The following is a 23,301-nucleotide window of genomic DNA, read 5'->3' on the forward strand; positions in this document are numbered from 1 at the left end:
TTTGATGCAGTCACTGACAAGTGGGGTGTCCTACTGGCAGATGACCCACAAGATCTGAAGAAGAACTCTTTGGTACAGAGCTAGCGGGATTCCAATTCCCTCACCAAACAGTGGTACTGAGGTCGCCATGGGCAGAAAGACAGCCCAGGAACCTGTAGGATGTCTGGGAAATAAGAGACAGCCTGAGGATTGTGGGCGCTTAACCAATCCTACTCCCCCTTGTTGCAACTGGCTACGTGGGGCTATGACTTGAGCTAACTGTGCTTATTGTGCCTTTTCAGATCTGTGCTCTGCTATCCAGATCTTCCCAGTGAACTTGCAGCCTCTCTCTCTGTATTACCCATCCCATTGCTCAGTTCATTTACCTACATGTTGACAGAGACCAGGATGGGTTAGGCTTTAAGACAGCCATTCAGCCAGCCTTCATCTACTTGAGTGAGAATTTGTTTTTTTCAAGTCAGACAACTAATGCAAAATGTGTTGAATATTTTATTTTTAAAATCTCATGAAATTCATTGGATAAATCATTTGATGAATACATTTACAAGTTATTCGCACAACTGTATTAGCTACAAATTGTCATCTGTGCTACCGATTTGCAAGTCGAGCTCTTCTGTTTCATGCACAATTCTAGGTGTAGTTCTTGGGCTAATGAACTATTTTATATTCATTGGGATGAATGAGCCCCCAGCATTTTAAATAAGTCCTTCCACATGCCACCTGGTATATATCATTATGAATGAGAGAATAACCGTATAGTGTATAATCTCTGAAGTAAAAACAGTTGAGAAGCAAACTACAAGAGGTTATTATATAGATTCCATAATATGACACACATGTAAGTTTTCAAATCATGGAAAACATCTTAGCTGAATGATTAGTAAAAAGGAGTCAAACCATGAAGAAAATTATAGCTGGAGAAAAATCTAAATCCAACAATTTCTGGTTCCAAGTCAGATCAGATTTATACGCTTTCAAGGGATTCTTCTTGCTAGAGTCTAGTGCCACATTTTTTATTTCATGTATGTGTTTTCTTTTTTCTCTCCCCTCCAGGCATCATTTCAGTCACACCTTACCTTACTGGAGCTTTGTTTTCAGGCTCAGAAGCCTAGTCCGGCAGGTTTGCAGGGTTACAATGTTGTTTCAAAGAATTAGAAACTCTGACTACTATGACAGTTAGCCTTGTGATTTTATGCACCAGTGCTGTCAGTTCTGGAGCATTTTGAGCTGCGGGTTATAGAAAAGTAGGGCAGTATTTTCTAATGAGATGCCAGAATTAGCAGAAGGTTCTTCTGTATGCAAAGGACACAGCATGAGCTGCGCTCCCTGCAGCACTACTACCCCCCTTTCAGCTGGGCTGTATAATGCATGCCCCACTTGAGGAAGTGGATCGGCTCCCAGTTGGAATTTGACACACAAGCAGGGTTTCTTTCAGAAACTTCAGGATTTGACTGTTTGTCATCATTTTCAATCACTCATTTCTAGCGCTGGTCAGACATTTTTTGACAAAATGGTTTTGCTGGGAAATGCCCAATGGTGGAACACGAACTGTTTACTGAAAATGTTGCGTTTGACCAATTTTCTTCAAATCACAGGCACGTTCCAGCTCACTTTGCAGGCTGTTGGGGGAGCCAAGGACTTCTAGGGTCTATGGCTCTTGGTGAGCCCTGCCACTTGGTCAGCCCTGGAGCCAGGAGCCATAAGACTTCCAGGTCTACAGTTCAAGGGCAGCCCCCCTAGGTGGAGCAAGGAGCTCATGTAGTGGAGCTAGGGGCCTGGAAGCCGCAACTCAAAGCTCAGGCTTTATCCCAGTGAGCCAAACTCTCAGGCCAGCTGACTCCCTGGGCTGCAAGAGCCAGGCTGCCTTGGGAGCTAGCTGGCTCAGGAATTTGGAAGCCTTATCTTGTCAGAGCCACCCCAGAAGGCTGGAATGGTGGGCCTTGAGATTTCTGGTAGCTGCGGACGTGATCCCTTGCACTGACCAGGCTCGTTGTTTTCAGTGTTGTAGCCATGTTAGTCCCAGGATAGCACCAGAGCCTTTGTTTTGGGTGATGCCCAGGAGAGACAGAGGTCAAAACAGGATGCAGTTTTGCCATGAATGCCAGAGGTGGGGATAACTACTGCTGGACCAGGAGACTGGGGAAAGAGGGTCTCTACCTCTAGAGGCAGCCTGGGTTACCATGGGGAAGTGCTACCATCAGAGAGAGAAGAGCCCCAGGTTATTTAAAAGACTACATCTTGGCTGTAAATTAAGACAGCAAAGGGATATAGTAAAGTGGTCATCAAGGGGTTAACTGGGTTACTTGGAATATTAGGGGATGGAGACATACTCCACCCCCCCTTACTTCCTGTTTTAGTTAGTCTGTTTCCTCCCCCTTCCCACACATTGTTTGTATATAATGGAATAAAGTAGCATGTTCCCAGGCAGCAGTACTTTAAACAAAGTGTGTTTCTTGGGCACTAAGTGCTCCCTTCCTCGTCCTAGACCACTTGCACCACAGGCAGGGTCACTGCTCCAGTCTTCCATGGAGGTGGGCAGGCAGGGGTGGAGAACGGCTGAAACCTTGGCTTCACCTTCTCTACACCCACCAGGACAGCACAGCCAGCACAGCTGAGCCAACACGCCAGGGATGTAATCTGTGCCACCCACAGGGCTAGTGAAGATTACATCCACCCTGAAGAAAGTAGGAACTTCTGAGGGAGTACAGCTGCTCTCTGTCACTCAACTGGGACTTGTGATAAAGCTGCTCTGGAGCCCTCAGGGTTTGTCTTCCCCGTGGGGAGAAAAAATAAACCACCTCCACGGCAAGGAGTGTGGGTCTCAGAGCCTGAGCAGGAATGTCTATCCTGCTATTTTTAGTCCCATATCAGGAGCCCAAGCCTGTAGATGTGGGCTCTGAGACTCACTGCCCAGGTCTCTTCATGCAGAATAGATGTACTTCTAATGAGTTAATACTGCACTGTGAAGGAGAGATGCAATGACTAAGGACTGGAGAGGCCCATGTATAGCATCCATTTAACACCTCTGCCCCTCCCTTGTCAGAGCTTGATCATTAGGAAAAGAGTTGGATGGCTTTAAATGCAAGTCTTCAAGGACAAGGCTCTGTACTTGGGAGGTGGAAAAGGTGAAGGAGGATTCTTGCTTTAGATTTCATACTTTTAACCAAAGTTGCAATAGGCATGTTAGAGGCACCTGCCTCTACCCTTTGCTTTATAAATACCATGTACAACACTCTCTCCTATACACTAGTTTGTACAAGAAACACTTCACCGTGACTTTGATTTCACATTAAAGCACTCAATCCACTAGAGAAGCATTTACATGCCCAAAGAGGACATTAGAAAAGAGTAAAAGTGATTCAAGACTATAGAACACATTTTCAGGGCCATCAGTATACAGGGAAAAGTCTGCTCTGCCATTGGGAATAACACATGATGCCATGGATAGCTTTAAGACTGCCAGAGGCAGTCAATTTGCCACATGCTGTACCAGTATGTTAGAAATCTCAGCTAGAGTTAAGGGATGAAACTAAAACATCTTAGTATGCTGGGTATATCAAGACAATTTTTCCTTCCAGAAAAAGTAGTTTAATGGTAGAGCATGCTAAACAGAGGCAAAGCAACAGAGCTGTGAATTTGAAAATGTAAGTTAGCATATACAATGTTCACATATTTATTAATACATTTAATAGATCTAATATTCCAGTTTAAAATTTTATTTCAGATCTTAGAGACTAACCAATTTATGTACTCCTTTTCTTTTTGCGAATACAGACTAACACGGCTGTTGGTCTGAAATGTTTCAGACCTTGGAATTATTTGATTCTCAGGCTACAATAATCATCTCAAGTTGTTCTGAAGTCATATTTTAAAGACACAAGGGTTTGTGTGTGTGTTTCAAAGCAGCACTGTCAAGGAATTGGAATGGCTGTGATGTCATTTGTACTGAGGTATTTAGTTACACGGTACACAGTGGAAGCAATGGATTATATTTCCTCAACTCTGCCAAATATGTCCCAGTAACAGATACAGCCACGATCAGTAACTGCTTGTCCAAGAGCCTTTGCAGAAGCTGAGTGAACATTTTGCATTACCTCCAAAGTTACACAAAAATGGGCATTGAGCAAACTATAGAGCAAGCAGCAGTTCATTTTGTTGATCTGGAGTGACCGAAACTGAAGAGGTTCGGGTTGTAACCACAAAATTCAGTGAACCTCAATTCAGCACTAACCTCCATCACAAAAGCTGGTCCTGATCATGGTGCAATGCAATATACATAAATCATCAAGTCACAACACATAGCACCTAGGCCCTAGGTATTAGGTGTGAATGGCAGGAGAGCACAGGTCTCATATTTAACTGGCTATCTGAGCTCAGAGGGTGGGTTTCTGGAGTATAGGGTTAGTCTATGACTTAGTGTAACTAACTTTCTCCTGTCACTAATACACTATAGACGGATTACTAGAGCCTGGACTCTTCTGGGCTACTGTCAGAAAACAATTATATGCCCTTCATAACAGAGCTTTCTGAACCCGAGCTTCTGATCCACTTTGTGTACATGCATGACAGGAGTGACATCCGGCTCATCTTCTGCTCTGTCTACACAAAAAGAAAAGGAGTACTTGTGGCACCTTAGAGACTAACCAATTTATTAGAGCATAAGCTTTCGTGAGCTACAGCTCACTTCATCAGATGCATATCGTGGAAACTGCAGCAGACTTTATATATACACAGAGAATATGAACCAATACCTCCTCTACACAGACTCAGAGACCTTCAGTTGTTAAACACCCCAGTACAGTTTATCTTACTGATCCATATACCATATTATTTACAGCTTCCATTTCTTCTCAGTTCTCTGCCAAGGAAAGATCTCTTTACCTAGAAATCGTTGCTGGTTCTGGCTCTGCTAGCCTGTCTCTCTCTCTCCTCTGCACTTCCTTCCCATGCTGCCTTACACCTCCTGTGTTAATGGGCCAATTTGCTAGTTAGTTCTCACCCAGTCCATTCTAATCACTAATTAGGCCCCTTCAGGTCACCCTGGGGAGAATTAGTCAGTGTTTAAGTGACTAGAGTGCTGGTACAGGTGGTGGTTCCCAGAATTCTGTCACAATATGTTAATGGGACTTCTTCAGCAAACTCAGAAATTTCTCCTGAAATCTTCATACATCCCTAGAAATATTATTTGTAAACAATGTCTCCCTACCACTGACCAAACTGTAGTATTCTGCAAGAGCTGTGATAGGATGGTAGAGAGATTAGTTTTTGTTTGGTTGGTTTTTTTTTGGTTTTTTTTTAAAAGCACCTACTTATAAATTCACAGCATCAGATGAAGTCTCCAAGGACAATTTGCAAATGATGCGCTTACAAAATGTAGTTAATTTTCTTAATCCTTCCCAGAGGACTTCCCATAACTAAATACATCCCCGCCATGTGCTTATTTCTGAGAGATCGAAAGGGGAGCAGAATTCTCCTCTCTGCTCTGCAGGGTGGATTTCTAGTATATTCTACACTCATTTCCTCGGAGGAATCCCCACTGACATCAGTGTAAGTTTCATGTGTATAATATTCAGTATAGAGCCATACTGTGGATCAGATATGAAAACTTACCCACAATGTAGTAGTAAAGGCGACAACAGACATTAGTAACAGTAAGGACAGTGAATCAAGACTCATGACGAGGAAGGATCTTCTAACGTTTTGCCTTTCCCACCCCAGCTCCACATCTACCCCATCTCCACCCACTTAGCTTTGTCAAGTGGAATAATTCACAATAAGAGCATTCACACATGTCAGAAACAGTTAATCGGGAATAGTTATACCTTAAATTTTAAGGCTCTTCTACATGGGGAAGTTTCCAATCAAAGTGGCAAGGTTCTTCCAAATGTCCTGTTTGCAGCAACTTTCTGGATCTGATGAGCAAAGCTCACAGCATCCCTAGATTTCACAGAAAGCTCAATTGGAATCCAAGATCATACATTCTCATCTCTATCTAAAAATCTTTTCATACCTGTTCATAAAAGTCTCAGGTTTTGGAGAGATTTCAAAGATTCATACTAAACTGTACAGGTGATCTTATGTTAGCTCTCCTTGTTCTTCACTGAAATCATAATTATGCAAATTTCAGCTGGGCTATTTCATGTAGCTCAATATTTTAGTGTGCATATATATTACACACACAAATGAATAAGTCCAAGAACTTTTTGAACTGTCTGCAAATAGAAAAAAGGGGTACAGTTTATTAAATATATTACTGTATTTATATTTATTCACTCAGCCCTATTTGGGACATATGGGGGATGGGGGGGGGGGCGGAGAGAATCAAAGAGTCAAATCTTTTCCCTATAGAAGTCAATGGGAATTTCTGCAATAAGATCCAGATTCCATTCCACCTCACTAAACAAAAATTAATGCCCTAAGCCTACGACAAAAGGTTTTACAATTTAACTTCACATGCAATATTTTTCTCCATTTATAAGTGGGTGGGAACAAATCCACTATATTTTTACTTCTGCATCTATCACTGCAAGGGAATCAGACTCTGTCATAAGAATACAGTAAGGGATGAATAATATTAACCAGAGTCTGGATGTCATGTGACTAGAAACAAAATAATCATTCCTGTTTGATTATTTATTGTCCCTGTGCACACATCACCACCAGCAGGAGACTGAAGGCTACAATGTCCTTTCTGATGATTCATTCAGAGTACAAAAAAGTAGTATCTCCAGAGCTTGGCTTATCATCCAGAGAAGAGTTATTGCTTGCTGAGCTTTCTTTCAGTCTATCTAGATATCAAAGACAATATATGATTGGCAAACACTTAAATGACAAACTCTCTTGAATGGCAGTATCAAAGGCATAACATATTTCTGTTCTGATGCATACAACTACCCAGAAATCCCTCCTTGTCCATGCTCATGTCACATCTTAGATAAGACACAAAACTATTACTTTGGAGACCAAGAAAAAGCCTTGAGTCCTCAAATTTGGATGTATAAATTGTATATGCTTTTTCTGAGAGTGAAGATACCCTTGGGGCAAGGACCATAGTTTGATTCAGTGTTTGTACAGCACCTAGCACAACAGAGTCCTGGATTATGACTGGGGCTCTGAGGTACTATGGGTATAAATAATAACCAAGATAACCATCATAAAAAGTATTTAACCCTTCCCAGAGGCATGCCAACTTTGGGTACTTTCCTCAGGGTGGGAGCTATGTCTGTGGGTCTGTAATTTACAGTCTAGGGACCAGAGTCTGACAGTTCTTTAATGCAGCCGTGCAGTGGGGACTAGCAGGAAGGAGTATGCAAGGAGCCTTCTCCTCTTTGTCCACCCCACACACAGGGACTGCTTGCTCTGTGTATTTCAGAGATGCAGTACTTCCGAGGGTGCAGAGAGAAGCCAGGGGCATGGCAAAGTAGGACCTCTCCACAGTGGTCTGGAGGGTGGGGAAGTATGTTGTACCCTACCAAAAGGATGCAGTAGGGGTCATTCTCCCCCTAGGCACTGAGCTGCTCTGTCTCCAAAGCTCCACTCAGACAGCGTGGCTTCCTGCCATGTCCACTGGTGCTCTGCCTGGTAGACACATTACATCCCTGGGGAAGGAGTATATGATGTAAGGATGGATTACATTTGGTCTTCTCTTTGGCCATTTGTGCTACTACCCTTGACTTGAATGAGGTTTGCTCATGCACCTCTGAATACATGACCTGGCCCAGAAGCAACACCTGCATTATCAAGGTTTATTCAGAGACGAAAAGGGGTGTCTTGACCCCTTCCTGTTTCTTCTTTTGGCATAAGTCTTGCTATTGCATGTAGACTCCTGGGAAAGAAAACTTTTTACAGCAACACAGAGGAAATCTCAGTCCCCGGGAGAGTTCTCCATATTAATCATGCTATATTATGCAGTCACCAGCTACATCAGCCAGAAAAAACAGTAGTCCATTAATGGCTGCTACAAACAAGTTTCACACAATATTTTTCAGCTGTACACATGCTCTCATTGTACTTCGAGCTTTACCACCCTGCAGATGACATTCACCCTTCTGCAGAGGTGGAAAGTCAATGTACAACTGGAGTCCCACTTAAGCCCCATTTTGAGGGCTTTAAGTTGTGCATAGGCTAGTACAGAGTCTCCAGACACAGTCACAGAGATGTGTGTCTCACACACACACACCCACCCACCCCATGTAGAGAATGAGGATACCCATAATGATAAAAAAGGGTGGGAGGGAGTTTTTTTGGGAAGAAAAAAAGGTTTTTAAACTTTTACTTGTCAACAACTGACCTTAGCCCTTTCTTGACTTCCATGCCGTTGTTTTTAAAGCTGCAATTAGCAATGGATTACCAGACGTTTAAGAGACAACCACGCAACTGGGCGGATTTTCCAGTTTCAAAACAGTACAACTGATGGAACACTGTCCAGTCAGTTACTCCAGCTTCTCGGAGCAAACAGAAAGCTTTGTTGGCTGCAGGAACAGTCAACCCAATCCCTGATTGTATCCTAGCACCCTAAAATTATTTGCTGGAATTGTAAGTTCAGCCCTTTGCACCTACAGCTCACAAATATTTCTGACTTAGTGACCTGAGCTATGTTTTGTCATCATCTGTTTGATTTAAATAGCCCATAGACCTAGTGCATGTGTGGCAGCTGGAATAACTCCGGTAATAAGGCTATCAAGGGGAAGTTGACAATTTGATGGTATGGCTCATGTGTTGTTACCAATTTCCCAACTACAAAGAGACTCATGTTTCCAGGATTGAAAATGGGCTGTTGCCCAGAGTATAATGGCTGCCACTTGCTTACACAATCATTACACATACTTCCTAATAAGACACTTTGGAGATAATTGGAATATGGCAGGTGCTATAGAAAACCAAACACTATTTGATGCTATTGTTTCCAATGCAGACAGGCAGTGGATTAAATGAAACAGCAGGCACAATAGCTATGCTGCTAGCCTCCCAATTCCAGTACTGAAACGTTAGTAATTATTGAGACTATCTGGCCTTGCAAAGTCACACCAAATTCCAATAGGAACCATTAATCTTTAAATAGATGTGAGAAGGACGCAAGCGTCAGCACACAAAGAGGGCATTTTCTAGAGTATCAGTGTTGGTACAGGTCATACTGTTGAGATAAGTTTGAGCAAACCTGTCCATCTGGTCTAATTTGTGAATTATCATTTTATTTATTTATATTACAGGAGCAGCCAGAGGCCCACCACTAGCATGGGGACTCGTTATACTAGACAAATACAAGTAGCAAACAGTCCTGGCCCCAAAGTATCTTTGCTTTGAAGCTTAAGTGCAGTATTATGAGAAGACTAACTCTGACCACAATAATGAATAAGTCTACATGTGGGGAAGGGGAGAGAGACATCCAAGTACCCTTACTATGTATCTGTCCAATGATCTGAGAGCACTTAAATATTCATTGAATGGATTCTGCCTCATGCTATTCCTATGAGGTAGGATATAACAAATCTTACCTTTACAGCACTGGGATATAGTGTGTCTCAGTTTCCCCTTTCTCTTGGGTAGTTGAGCATTTAATGTGGTTGATCCCTCCAGCTAAAACTGTAATGCCTTCCTTTTTCCAGATTAATATAAAGTCCAAATGGAACAAAATATAGTCTTCTGCCCCAGCTGGGCCACAATCCTCTTTCAAAGGGGCTAAGCCATTCTTCAGACTCCTCAGGCCACAACTCCCCTCTCACTCTTTTCCATTAGTTCCAGGGTTTTACCCTAGGGTTGCCAATTTTGGTTGGATGTCTTCCTAAAGGTTTCATCACATGACATAATCTTTAATAAAAGATTAATTCCTGGAGACTCCAGGACAATCTTGGAGGATTGGCAACCTTATTTTACCCTCCCCTGAACTCTGGGGAGTCCAGACCCTCCTGATATTCAAGGCTACTGCTGTGAGACCCTGTGTAATGCAACACAGTCTACCCTCAAGCCCCACAGCTGCCCTAATTGATAATTTCCAAAACTACTTCTTACTTTGTTATCTCCTCTTAGGCTTTTCTTCCTGACTCTCCCACAGAGCTACTTTCAAGCTCCATTCCCAGCTCCCTCTCCAGAAGGGACTCTTAGCACTCATTGAGAGCTTCCCCAGCTTGTTTGTATTCTCACCAAGACTTCTCCCTACTAAAAAGATTAAGCTTTTATATCCTGCATCCGGCCTTTGGTCACATGACTCCTTACAGGGCTACAATTCCCAGGGACTCTCTGGAAACTACACCTCTCAGAACTTCCTTACTCTGTGCTGAAACTGACTGGGGCACCATTTTATAGGTAGGAAAAATGAGACATATAGAGTAGGGCTGGTGAAACATTTTCTGTATAAATTGTTTTTTGATGGAAAACTGGATTGTTGATTTTTAAATTTTTAAATTTAAATTTAATTTAATTTTGCAAAGAGTGCCTGCTTTCCCCGGAAATTTTTTTAAAATATTATTTAAAGTTTTTGGGACTGAAATCTTCCAATTTTTGAGTTTTCAGCTTCTGTGGAAAATTTCAGCAAAAGCAAGGTGGTGGTGTTCCGGGGTTTGTATGTTTTTTTTTTTCTTCAAAGATTTCCATCGAAGATAAAAAAAATTCAGACCAGTTTCTCTATATGGATTAAGTGATTTGCCATCAGTCAAAAAAGAAATCTATGACAGAACTGGGAAACAGTACCCAGATTTTTTAATTTGAGTATCTTACCACAAGACTATCTTTCTGCAAACTAACCCTGCAAACAAATCAATAAACATACTTGTAAAGCATTCAAAAGGAAGGCAGACACATTTGTAACCCTGGAAATAGAAAGGTTATTTCACAGCTGCCAAGCAATAGGGAAAGGTTTGGGGTCACATTCTACTCTAAATTATATTTGAGTAAATGGATTTTAAATGGTGCAAGTGAAAGTAAAATCTGTCCTCCAGAAGTAGCTTATTTCCTCGCTATGAAAGAAGTGAGCACAGGCTCAGAATATCCTTCCTTAGCTCTATATTGGATTACAATATGCACATAAACAAGGTTACTTCTTTACGTAGGAATGGATATTAAATGGGAAATGCAGCTGAAAGTTCACAGCTTGCCAGACCTCAGGGAGCCCCAGTGTTCAGACCTTCAGTAAGGAGTTTCTCACAAACACTGTCCCAACTCCTCCACAACTACATTAAAATCCTTTGTTAAAATTGTGTACCTGGACTGTCACTCAGTCAGCACCTCCAGCTACCTGAAGTAGGTGTAAGTCACAATCACACCAGAGTTTGTGGGCTCCAAAGGGTTAGCTTTGACTAGGAAAAGTAGATGAGTCTAGGTCAGACTTAGCTAACACATACTAGCTAAGTCAAACTAAACTGACCTTTTTTCTTATGTAGCTACAGGGTAACACCTTTAGCTCACTTTTAGCTGATCAAGTTCTAGTCTAGGCAGGGGGTATCAATCTATAATGTACCCTCAATTATCTTAGATGACTGATGAGAGGAAATAAAGACCTGCCTCTCAGCAACACTCCTATATGTCAACCCTTATTAAACAAAGGGTTTAAAGGTCCAGGTCAAAAGCCCACTGAAATCAATGTTCCATGACATCAGTAAGCTTTGGATCAGACCCCAGCTGGATTTATTATTTCCATACCTTTAGCACTTTTGCTAGTTACCTATTTTAAGGCCTGGTCTACACAGTATAGTTAGGTTGGTTTAACTACGTTGGTCAGGGGTGTGGAAAATCCACACCCCCGAGCGGCATTGTTAAGCTGACCTAAGTCCCTGTGTAGACAACACTAGGTCGATAGAAGAATTCTTCTCGTGGAGTAAATTATCTATGCTAATGGCAGAACCCCTCCCATTAGCCTTAGGTAGCATCTACACTGAACAGCTACAGCGGCGCGCAGCTGTGCCACTGTAGCATTTTAAGTGTAGACAAGTCCTAAGATTCTTTCTACATGCACATAAAAACACAATTCCAATATCAAGTATAATGGAGAAACACTTCAGAATCAAAGTGATTCAAGGTAGGCAGGACATAGATATTTCACAGTGTTTTGAATGGAATTATTCTGGATCTAACTATTTTCCATATTGCTGACCTAATGAAAGTATGAAAGCTACTCACATTCTGATGCTGATAAGCTTTACTTTTCCAGTCTTCCACTATGGTATATCTGTAGCAAAATGATTTAAAGATACTTGGTTTTTGAAATTTCTAAATAATGCAGCTTTATACATTCTGGGGAAATGAAAATCAAATTAAATATTTGCTTAGCTATGGATGTAATTGTGTTAGCTGTAAATACAAAGCAGGTTATTGCAAAAGGGGATTTACGAGCAATGAGCACTTAATGAAATATGAGCAACATGATGCCTCACAGTAGTCAACACTCTCTTGTCGGACATTCAAAAAGTCTTCAGAATAGTTCTGGATTATTTTCCTTATTTCACCGAATCCTTGGTTATAGAGCTGTTGTGAAAATGTTTGTAAAAATGGAGGTATTGGAATACTTACTGTAGGGCTAGACAAATGGATATTTTGTTCTGACAAAAGCTTTGCAAAATTTAGGGACTTTCTCTTTTTTAAAGGGGACCTTAGCTGTGCCTCCATTTTACACCCCCCAGAATTGGAGGCGCAAGTAAGGGTGTGTTGAAATGCAGGGTAAAAAGAGAGGCTAACTTAAAAAAAAAAACAAAAAAAACACCAAGGCCTTTGATGTCTCTTTTTCATTGGATACACCATTGAATGGCCATTGTTAGTGCATGCTGTCTGAGAAGGAAAGTAGAGACTTTGAACAGGATCTTGGCCTCATTCAGGGCATGGGCTGGAGCTACTGTGGGTGAAAGAGGATTGTGTACCTATTGTGGTTCTGGGAGACAGTGGGCCTACACCCATCTATAGCTAAAGGTCCTTCCCCTGGCCACTAAGCCCAGGCCACAAGTAATTGTAGGGGACAACATATGAAAAAAACAGGGATGGGAGTGAAGGACAAAGGGTGAAAATGAGGTAACTGGAAGGGGACACAGAGCAGAGAACCCTGGATGGTGCCCACTGCTTCTCAAAGGCATCTGAACTCTGCTCAGAGGCGTGACTGAACAAGGGAATGGAAATAGTACCCGCAGTCACAGAGCATGCTCCCACACACAAACCTTCCTCCTCCTGGTATAGTGGATGGCCATCTTCGCCAGTGCCAGGAGGAGATTGATGAAGAGTTCCTATGACTTTTTGGGGCCACAGATGGGGTGTGACAGGATCAGGATGTGGGGGGAAAATTGCAACCAGAAACTCAGTAAGAGGTTCTGGAGGAGCCAGATGTACTCTACATCGATATACACCAGAGTCTCCCTCTTGACGCAAAAGGGGAAAGTGCCAGGGCAGTTTGTGATCTGTACATACCCATGCTCATAGCTCCATGTAGGAGCTGCCAACTAATATCCCCACTGTACTGTGGGTCCAGAGGGGAGTGCACACTGGCCCACCAAGGTTCCTCACCCTCATCAGGTGGCAACATGTCCCTCCACTAGGTATCAGGGTGGGACACGAGGGCAAGGTAGTGGAGGGTGTGAAGCATGCAGAGGCAGACTGGCTGGGTGTCGTTCAGCCTGATTGCGTGGCAAGTCAGGGCAGCCAGGGAGACTCGAAAGGCAAGGGCCCGATGATGAGTTCTGGAGGGCTAGGGGTGAGAGGTGGACAGGGAGCACCCTCCTGTTGGACCCACTCGAGGAAAGCAAGAGAAGCCAGAGCCAAAGTGGCCCTAACCTCCTGGAGGAGGTGACGGGGAACGCACAGTGTGAACAGTCCCATGTGCTGGCTAAGTACCATGGGGTCCAGTCCTTCTGGAGGTCTCCAGTTTTAATTATACCAGCCAAGCCAATGGCTGGCACATCAAGGGTGACTCCACCACTGCACACGTAGATGAGGGTTGCATTGGCAGCCGTAATGGTCCTGGTTGTGGAAAATATCTACCAGGTCCTGAGGAGGTCCTGGTAGAAGACCGGCAGCTCAGAGAAGTCTCGGGGGAGGCCTCTCAGATAGAGATAAAAGAGGTGCCAGTAGTACTGGAGCCCTTGGCAGTGGCAGAGGAAGTCATGCATCAGCATGCTTCATGCCAGACTACCTGCACTGTAAAGGAGTCTCTGCAGGGCCTGAAGGCATGGACCTGTCTGCAGAGACCCATGCATACATGAACAGAAAAACCTCCAGGATTTTAATTCCGGAGACTGGCCAGGATTCCTGGGGGCAGGCTCAGGGTAGTAAATGGGTGCCAGAGCACAGACAGGACCAGCTGGTTGAGCACCAGTGCCCTCCCGAGAAGGAAAAGGCACTGGAGCAGCACCATCCACCTCTGCAACTGGTCAACCACCCTGGCCTTGGGATCAACCCAATTCTTTGGCAGGGAGGTGTTAGTGGCAGAACGGTAGATGCCCAGATAGAGCAGTGGACCAATGCCTCACTGGATGGCATGGAGTGCAGGTGGGAGGGAGCCCACCTGCCAACCATCCCTGACCATCAGACCAGACCTCTTGACCCAGGTGACTTGGGCAGAGGAGGCTGCTGAAAAGATGGCTTAGCAAGCCTCCACTTATGCCAGGACTCTTGGGTCCTGGGCCACGAAGAGTAAGTCATTAGCATATGCCAACAGAACTACCGTCAAGTCAAATTACCAAAGCACCAACTCCATCATCCTCTTGCAGAAAAGATGGTCAAACGGCTCGATTTGGGTGGGCTTCTGAGAGGTTCGGCCAGAGTCAGAGGTTGCTCTAGCTGGTTATGGTTGCCTACACTGACTGTAGAGAGTTCATACCACAGGACTCTGGAGACACTGGCATCAGTCGGATCTGGAGAGAAGAGGCTTGTGTAGGAGGCCCTGGTGTTTCTCTGCATCTCCACTTGATCCCGTGAGAGTGGTGCTTTCCTCGGCCAGGAGGCAGATGATATGTTTTTTGACTCCTCTCTTTTTCTCCAGGACATAGAAGAAGCAGGAGCTGTGATCCATCTACCGAAGGGACTGGATGTGGGATTGAATGAAGGCACCCTGGGCTCAAAGGTCATTGAGGGCCTGGAGCTTGTCTCAGTTCTCCTGACACTCTCTGCAGAGGGATAGATACCTGGAGTGAGCTGCCAGGTGCCTCACCAGCTCCAAGACCTTCCACTCAAACTGCTCTATTGCCACACTCCTCCTCCAGCTGGCTGCCCGGGGATAGTCACGGCAGAAAAGCCAGGCATGGACCTTCCTCACATCCACTCCAACCTCTGCCATTGCCAGGCCAGCCAGAACTCCCAGAATGATGCCATGTAGCCCATGTCCTCCAACAGAAGTGTACCTGCTCTAGGCCTGGTATCAGGGCATAGATGTTAAGAATTAGTCCCTCCACATAGACTTGGAAGTGCAGCAGACGTCCCAACATAACCTCAGCAACCCCCAGCACTTCAGGCTGTAGGTCTGTGGAAAACAGCATAGCTACCCCACTAGAAACCTCATTGAAGTGGCTGAAGTACATCCTGTCCCCCGATTGCAGCACTAACTGGCTTCAGCAGCCAGATCGGTATGAGTCTCCTGCAGGAAGACCACAGAGTTCTGCCCTCTGCCTGAAGGAAGTACTTGTTACCTAGAGTACTTGTCACCTACAGAGACTCACACTACCGCCCCTGATGCTCAGCGACGCAAAGGTGGTGGGTCTCCCTGTGGGGATTGAGGATCCTCATGGCCAGGAGAACCACGCAGCCCAACAGAGCCACATAGTAATCTGTGGTTGATCCCAAAGGCAATCAGGGAATCACAGAAGCTCCAGGCCCATAGGCTGCACTGTCCTGTTTCCTGGTCCCCTTGCCTTCTTCCATCAAGGCTCTTGCAGCCTGGAGGACAAGACTGAAATCCACCCATCGCTGGAGAGTGAGCTGCACATTCTGCCTTGAGCCACATGTGTCTGCCAGGAACTGGTACAACTTGTCCCACAGCACATCGGGGGGCGAAGAGCTCCATAGACTCGACTGAGCCCACAGACTCCTGGTTGTCCTCCAGCTGGGTCCCCTCCGTGGCCGCACAGCCTTCTGGCAGGGCTGTGGGTGCCCCTTCCTCAATGATAGTGGAACCCCGGCACAGCACCACTTGCACTGCATTGTCCACCTCAGCACTTACACAGGAGTGAGTGATGGAGAGAGTACAGGTGCCCGCAGCAGAGCAAGGAAAGGAAATACCAAAATCACCTCTCGAGGGTCACCTCCCGAGAAAGAGAAGAGGACAACTGCAGGAGTGGCAACAGCATGGAAGGTGGAAGAGGAGGGGTCAGGACTGGGCGTGGGATCAGTGTCCCCTGATGGCTGCCTCACCAGGCATAAGGGTTGATAGGTGGGTGTGGGGGGCCCTTCTGTGACACCAGGCCTGGACGCCACAACAAGCTCCACTCCCACAGCCTCAGAATCACGTTGACCACTGACTGGGTTGGAGTTCCCAAGCTGCTCCAGGAACAAACAACTGCCCCATCTTGGGGGGAAAGAGGGGAGCACCCCCTGTTTGGCACCTGTCACCGATTTGGTGGCCGCAAGCTGGAGACCATCTGCAGCCAGGCAGGTGGAAAAGGCAGGGGGCACCCCAGAAAACAAGAGTGGGGGCAGCATCCCGGGCAGTAGGCTGGGGAAGGATAGGAGCCCCACAGTCGACTCAGTACCCAAATCTAGGCCTGCTGGCAAAGGCTTGTCCTCCTCCTAAGCTACAGGGGTCAGACCCAGGGCCTCAGTCTCCTCAAAGGTTGCTTGAAGGGCCCCACCTGATCAACGCTGATGTGGAGGACAGATGGTAGAAAGGTGGGGAGGCTCCTTCTGAGGCCTTCTCCATGAGGGACTCTGGAAAGGGGGCAGCATCATCCCCTCCGCTACCAGAGCCTCCTCAGCCACCTCCACTTTCTTGGGGGGACATGGAAGCAGGCCAAGTGGTGACCCCCTGTGATGTTATATGATTAAAATATGACCATGTAGGTCATTGTTGCTGCCACTGTTATACAATTGCAACAAATCTTGTACAAAGTATGCCATGTAAGGTGTCAATGGAAAAGTTATGATTTGCTGAATATGATTATCCTATTTGTATGCATGTATCATTGTTGCATCTGAAGTTATGAATATTGACTATGTGCATGTATTTCAAATGTATTTGCTCCTGGGTTACACCCACAAGGTAGTTTACATCCAGTCTAGCCAGCACATTGTGAGTGAACTATTCAAGTTGATGGCCCATCAACGAACACAATGGGTCATGGAAGAAGCTTATCCCCACCTGATGGACTTTCCTGTGGAAGTGTTAGCCAGAATATGAGTCATGGCTACTGCTATGACTCATAGAAGCACGCAAGGGCATGTGACTACATCACGTGATCACTGAACTCCATCTTGTGCCTGTACTTTTCCACTAACTGTGCTGGGGGCTTTGTTTGGAACAATGAGTTTCCTTCCACATGGCAGAAGCTATAAAAGGCCCTGAAAGCATCTCCATTTTGCTTCTTTCCTGCTCTGATCTCTGGACTTACATTAATAGGAATATTACAACCAATGGACTGAGGATCTTCCAATCTTTTGGATGTTACCAGAGACATTATAAACCAGCAGTTTATTCCGTTGCTGCTTCAAATCTGATACAAGAACTTTGCAATGATTGTATGTATTTGATTCCTTTGATCATTTTAACTCTCTCTTCTTTCTTTCCTCTTATAAATAAACCTTTAGATATTAGATACAAAGGATTGGCAACAGTGTGATTATTGGATAAGATCTGAATTATATATTGACCTGGCTATGTGGCTGGTCCTTTGGAATCAGAAGAACTCTTTGTTTGATGAAATTGGCTTTAAGTAACCACAATCATTAATTTTCCTTAGTTTGAGAAATCAGGAAAGGATGGCGCGTTTTAAAGATTGTGTTGAATCTGTTAATGGTCTTTAACAACCAATAACTGTCTATTAATTTATTTATGCTTGTTTAGATTATGCATCTTAAAGGAACATCTAACCAAATGCTCTGGGCTCCATTGACATTTCTTATAAATACCTCTTAAAAAAAAAATTCTGCCACAATTACACGGCAGCTGCATCCTCTCATCTGACCCGAACCAGCAAGCCAGGCAAATGAAAAGGCTGCTGCTTTTTTTTTATTGTAAAACTGTGTGAGTGAGGCAGTTCATGCCTTTCCTCTGACGCTGAATCAGCAGTTGTTGTGTAAATGTAATATACATTTGGTACCCTTAGTGACTGTAAAATACAAGTTTAAGCCTTAAACATCAGGTAAGCCCCTTATTCTTCAATGACATGACTTTATGCTTTTTTGGTTCTTGTTTCATGGAGAATCCCTGACCAAGAAAGCCACACTGAATGATTGTGAATTGTAGAGATATTTCTGTGAAGAAGGAGATGGCTAAAAAAAAGAGGGTCTGGAGCCCCAGCAAATGCCCCCCCTTCCTTTTTCCCAGAAAGCTCCTTCTCCCTTTACTAGAGTGAAGCACGACTGCTCCTCCCCCTCATGGTCTAACTGAACAGCTGGGGCCTGTCTTTCAGTGTACAAGGCAGGCGGGGGCATAGCTAGAGTGCAGTGTGCTCCTGCCATCCTCAACAATCAGAAGAGACTTAGGGAACTGTTGTATCTGGCGCAATTTAGAGTAGCCCGTAGGCTGCTCTCAGATACACTGGGGTCATGTTAGCATCCAGCAAGCTCCAGGTTCAGGGGATCAGAAAATTAGTTTAAAGCCATCTTTGGTCATCCGTCTTGGACCCCTAGGCCAGGAATTGGGTCTGCATTTGTATGTTATGGTAAGGTAGGTTTTCTCATTGTAAAATGAATTGCTGATGATAAATTTGTGGTATGTTGTTTAATCTGACATGTAAACATAGCTATATTTAGTCTGAAACGCTAGATGTTCTAGGATTGTCTTGCCTTGGTGATTTAAATGGTTTGGGAGAGAAAGAAAGAGTTTGGCACTTTTTCACTGGAGATATTGAAGAAGAGAGCTGCAAAGGATGGTGAAAGACAGTAACAAAAAACATTATAATTTTCCGTTTTACTTTAAATATTTTGGAAATAAGTGTGCAGGGTTCTGAGCATAAAGCATTCTCTATATTGGTCGGGATATTCAGGGAAAATAGAGATGGGCTGAAGAGCTATATAAGAGAAGAAGGCGGGTGGTGGTGGTCGGGGACTCTCTCCTCCGGGGGACTGAGTCATCTATCTGCCGCCCTGATCGGGAAAACTGAGAAGTCTGCTGCTTGCCAGGGGCTAAGATTTGCAATGTGACAGAGAGATTGTCGAGACTCATCAAGCCCTCGGATCGCTACCCCTTCCTGCTTCTCCACGTGGGCACCAATGATACTGCCAAGAATGACCTTGAGCGGATCACTGCGGACTACGTGGCTCTAGGAAGAAGGATAAAGGAGTTTGAGGCGCAAGTAGTGTTCTCGTCCATCCTCCCTGTGGAAGGAAAAGGCCTGGGTAGGGACCGTCGAATCATGGAAGTCAATGAAAGGCTACGCAGGTGGTGTCGGAGAGAAGGCTTTGGATTCTTTGACCATGGGATGGTGTTCCATGAAGGAGGAGTGCTGGGCAGAGACGGGCTCCACCTTACGAAGAGAGGGAAGAGCATCTTTGTGAGCAGGCTGGCTAACCTAGTGAGGAGGGCTTTAAACTAGGTTCACCGGGGGAAGGAGACCAAAGCCCTGAGGTAAGTGGGAAAGCGGGATACCGGGAGGAAGCACAGGCAGGAACGTCTGTGAGGGGAGGGCTCCTGCCTCATACTGAGAATGAGGGGCGAACAGCAGGTTATCTCAAGTGCTTATATACAAATGCACAAAGCCTTGGAAACAAGCAGGGAGAACTGGAGGTCCTGGTGATGTCAAGGAATTATGACGTGATTGGAATAACAGAGACTTGGTGGGATAACTCACATGACTGGAGTACTGTCATGGATGGTTATAAACTGTTCAGGAAGGACAGGCAGGGCAGAAAAGGTGGGGGAGTAGCACTGTATGTAAGGGAGCAGTATGACTGCTCAGAGCTCCGGTATGAAACTGCAGAAAAACCTGAGTGTCTCTGGATTAAGTTTAGAAGTGTGAGCAACAAGAGTGATATAGTGGTGGGAGTCTGCTATAGATCACCGGACCAGGGGGATGAGGTGGATGAGGCTTTCTTCTGGCAACTCGCAGAAGCTACTAGATCGCACGCCCTGGTTCTCATGGGTGACTTTAATTTTCCTGATATCTGCTGGGAGAGCAATACAGCGGCGCATAGACAATCCAGGAAGTTTTTGGAAAGCGTAGGGGACAATTTCCTGGTGCAAGTGCTAGAGGAGCCAACTAGGGGGGGAGCTTTTCTTGACCTGCTGCTCACAAACAGTTGCTCACAAACAGGGAAGAATTAGTGGGGGAAGCAAAAGTGGATGGGAATCTGGGAGGCAGTGACCATGAGTTGGTTGAGTTCAGGATCCTGACACAGGGAAGAAAGGTAAGCAGCAGGATATGGACCCTGGACTTCAGGAAAGCAGACTTCGACTCCCTCAGGGAACGGATGGGTAGGATCCCCTGGGGGACTAACATGAAGGGGAAAGGAGTCCAGGAGAGCTGGCTGTATTTCAAGGAATCCTTGTTGAGGTTACAGGGACAAACCATCCCGATGAGTCGAAAGAATAGTAAATATGGCAGGCGACCAGCTTGGCTTAACGGTGAAATCCTAGCGGATCGTAAACATAAAAAAGAAGCTTACAAGAAGTGGAAGGTTGGACATATGACCAGGGAAGAGTATAAAAAGATTGCTTGGGCATGTAGGAATGAAATCAGGAGGGCCAAATCGCACCTGGAGCTGCAGCTAGCAAGAGATGTCAAGAGTAACAAGAAGGGTTTCTTCAGGTATGTTGGCAACAAGAAGAAAGCCAAGGAAAGTGTGGGCCCCTTACTGAATGAGGGAGGCAACCTAGTGACAGAGGATGTGGAAAAAGCTAATGTACTCAATGCTTTTTTTGCCTCTGTCTTCACTAACAAGGTCAGCTCCCAGACTGCTGCACTGGGCATCACAGCATGGGGAGTAGATGGCCAGCCCTCAGTGGAGAAAGAGGTGGTTAGGGACTATTTAGAAAATCTGGACGTGCACAAGTCCTTGGGGCCGGACAAGTTGCATCCGAGAGTGCTAAAGGAATTGGCGGCTGTGATTGCAGAGCCATTGGCCATTATCTTTGAAAACTCGTGGCGAACGGGAAAAGTCCCAGATGACTGGAAAAAGGCTAATGTAGTGCCAATCTTTAAAAAAGGGAAGAAGGAGGATCCTGGGAACTACAGGCCAGTCAGCCTCACCTCAGTCCCCGGAAAAATCATGGAGCAGGTCCTCAAGGAATCAATCCTGAAGCACTTACATGGGAGGAATGTGATCAGGAACAGTCAGCATGGATTCACCAAGGGAAGGTCATGCCTGACTAATCTAATCGCCTTCTATGATGAGATTACTGGTTCTGTGGATGAAGGGAAAGCAGTGGATGTATTGTTTCTTGACTTTAGCAAAGCTTTTGACACGGTCTCCCACAGTATTCTTGTCAGCAAGTTAAAGAAGTATGGGCTGGATGAATGCACTATACGGTGGGTAGAAAGTTGGCTAGATTGTCGGGCTCAATGGGTAGTGATCAATGGCTCCATGTCTAGTTGGCAGCCAGTGTCAAGTGGAGTGCCCCAGGGGTCGGTCGGGGGGCCTATTTTGTTCAATATCTTCATAAATGATCTGGAGGATGGTGTGGATTGCACTCTCAGCAAATTTGCGGATGATACTAAACTAGGAGGAGTGGTAGATACGCTGGAGGGCAGGGATAGGATACAGAGGGACCTAGACAAATTGGAGGATTGGGCCAAAAGAAATCTGATGAGGTTCAATAAGGATAAGTGCAGGGTCCTGCACTTAGGGTGGAAGAACCCAATGCACCGCTACAGACTAGGGACCGAATGGCTAGGCAGCCGTTCTGAGGAAAAGGACCTAGGGGTGACAGTGGACGAGATGCTGGATATGAGTCAGCAGTGTGCCCTTGTTGCCAAGAAGGCCAATGGCATTTTGGGATGTATAAGTAGGGGCATAGTGAGCAGATCGAGGGACGTGATCGTCCCCCTCTATTCGGCATTGGTGAGGCCTCATCTGGAGTACTGTGTCCAGTTTTGGGCCCCACACTACAAGAAGGATGTGGATAAATTGGAGAGAGTCCAGTGAAGGGCAACAAAAATGATTAGGGGTCTGGAACACATGAGTTATGAGGAGAGGCTGAGGGAACTCGGATTGTTTAGTTTGCAGAAGAGAAGAATGAGGGGGGATTTGATAGCTGCTTTCAACTACCTGAGAGGTGGTTCCAGAGAGGATGGTTCTAGACTATTCTCAGTGGTAGAAGAGGACAGGACAAGGAGTAATGGTCTCAAGTTGCAGTGAGGGAGGTCTAGGTTGGATATTGGGAAAAACTTTTTCACTACGAGGGTGGTGAAACACTGGAATGTGTTACCTAGGGAGGTGGTAGAATCTCCTTCCTTAGAAGTTTTTAAGGTCAGGCTTGACAAAGTCCCGGCTGGGATGATTTAATTGGGGATTGGTCCTGCTTTGAGCAGGGGGTTGGACTACATGACCTCCTGAGGTCCCTTCCAACCCTGATATTCTATGATTCTATGATTCTATATACTTTTTTCCCCAAAAAAACTAAACTAAAAACAGGTGAGGTTCAGATCCAGATTCCATGTTTTGCAAACACAATGGTGTAGGCAGGTATTTTTTCAGTGAAGAGCAATTCAGTTGTGCTAAAAAATGGGAAATAACTCCTCATGGGTCAGATATTTCACTGTGATTTGGCCATATGGTGCCTTTCCACCAGCAGAATTTCACCATAGAGCCCGTATATGGGCCCCTAGTTTAGGTGACCCTCCAATGTAGAGCTGGCATGGTGGCTGCTATATAACCATCCCTTCCTACTGCTACCATCAAGGATGTTGCTGAAGCAGATGGCCATGGATGGGGCTTCCCTATGTCCTGCCAATATCAGGCTTAGGTTGTAGCCCTTTGGGATTGTTGCCAGCCAGCATAATGTAGAGTAGGCTTCAGGCTGCTCTAACTTACAGTGGGAGACCAGCTCTACAAGCAGCCAGACCAGAATGAAGGGACCCCAAAAGGGAACTTTAGTGGCCTAGAATCAAAGTCTTCCCTACCCCTTGGCCCCATTACAGTTTTGGGTTTTAGCCAGTTTATATTGTTACACTTGGCTTTTTCATGCACCTTATTTGTATTCATCAGTGACTCTGCACAGATCCTGAGAAAACCATCTAAGGC

The sequence above is a fragment of the Lepidochelys olivacea genome (genome assembly GCF_965140295.1).
Source record: "Lepidochelys olivacea isolate rLepOli2 genome assembly, chromosome: 2".
Lineage (NCBI taxonomy): Eukaryota > Metazoa > Chordata > Testudines > Cheloniidae > Lepidochelys > Lepidochelys olivacea.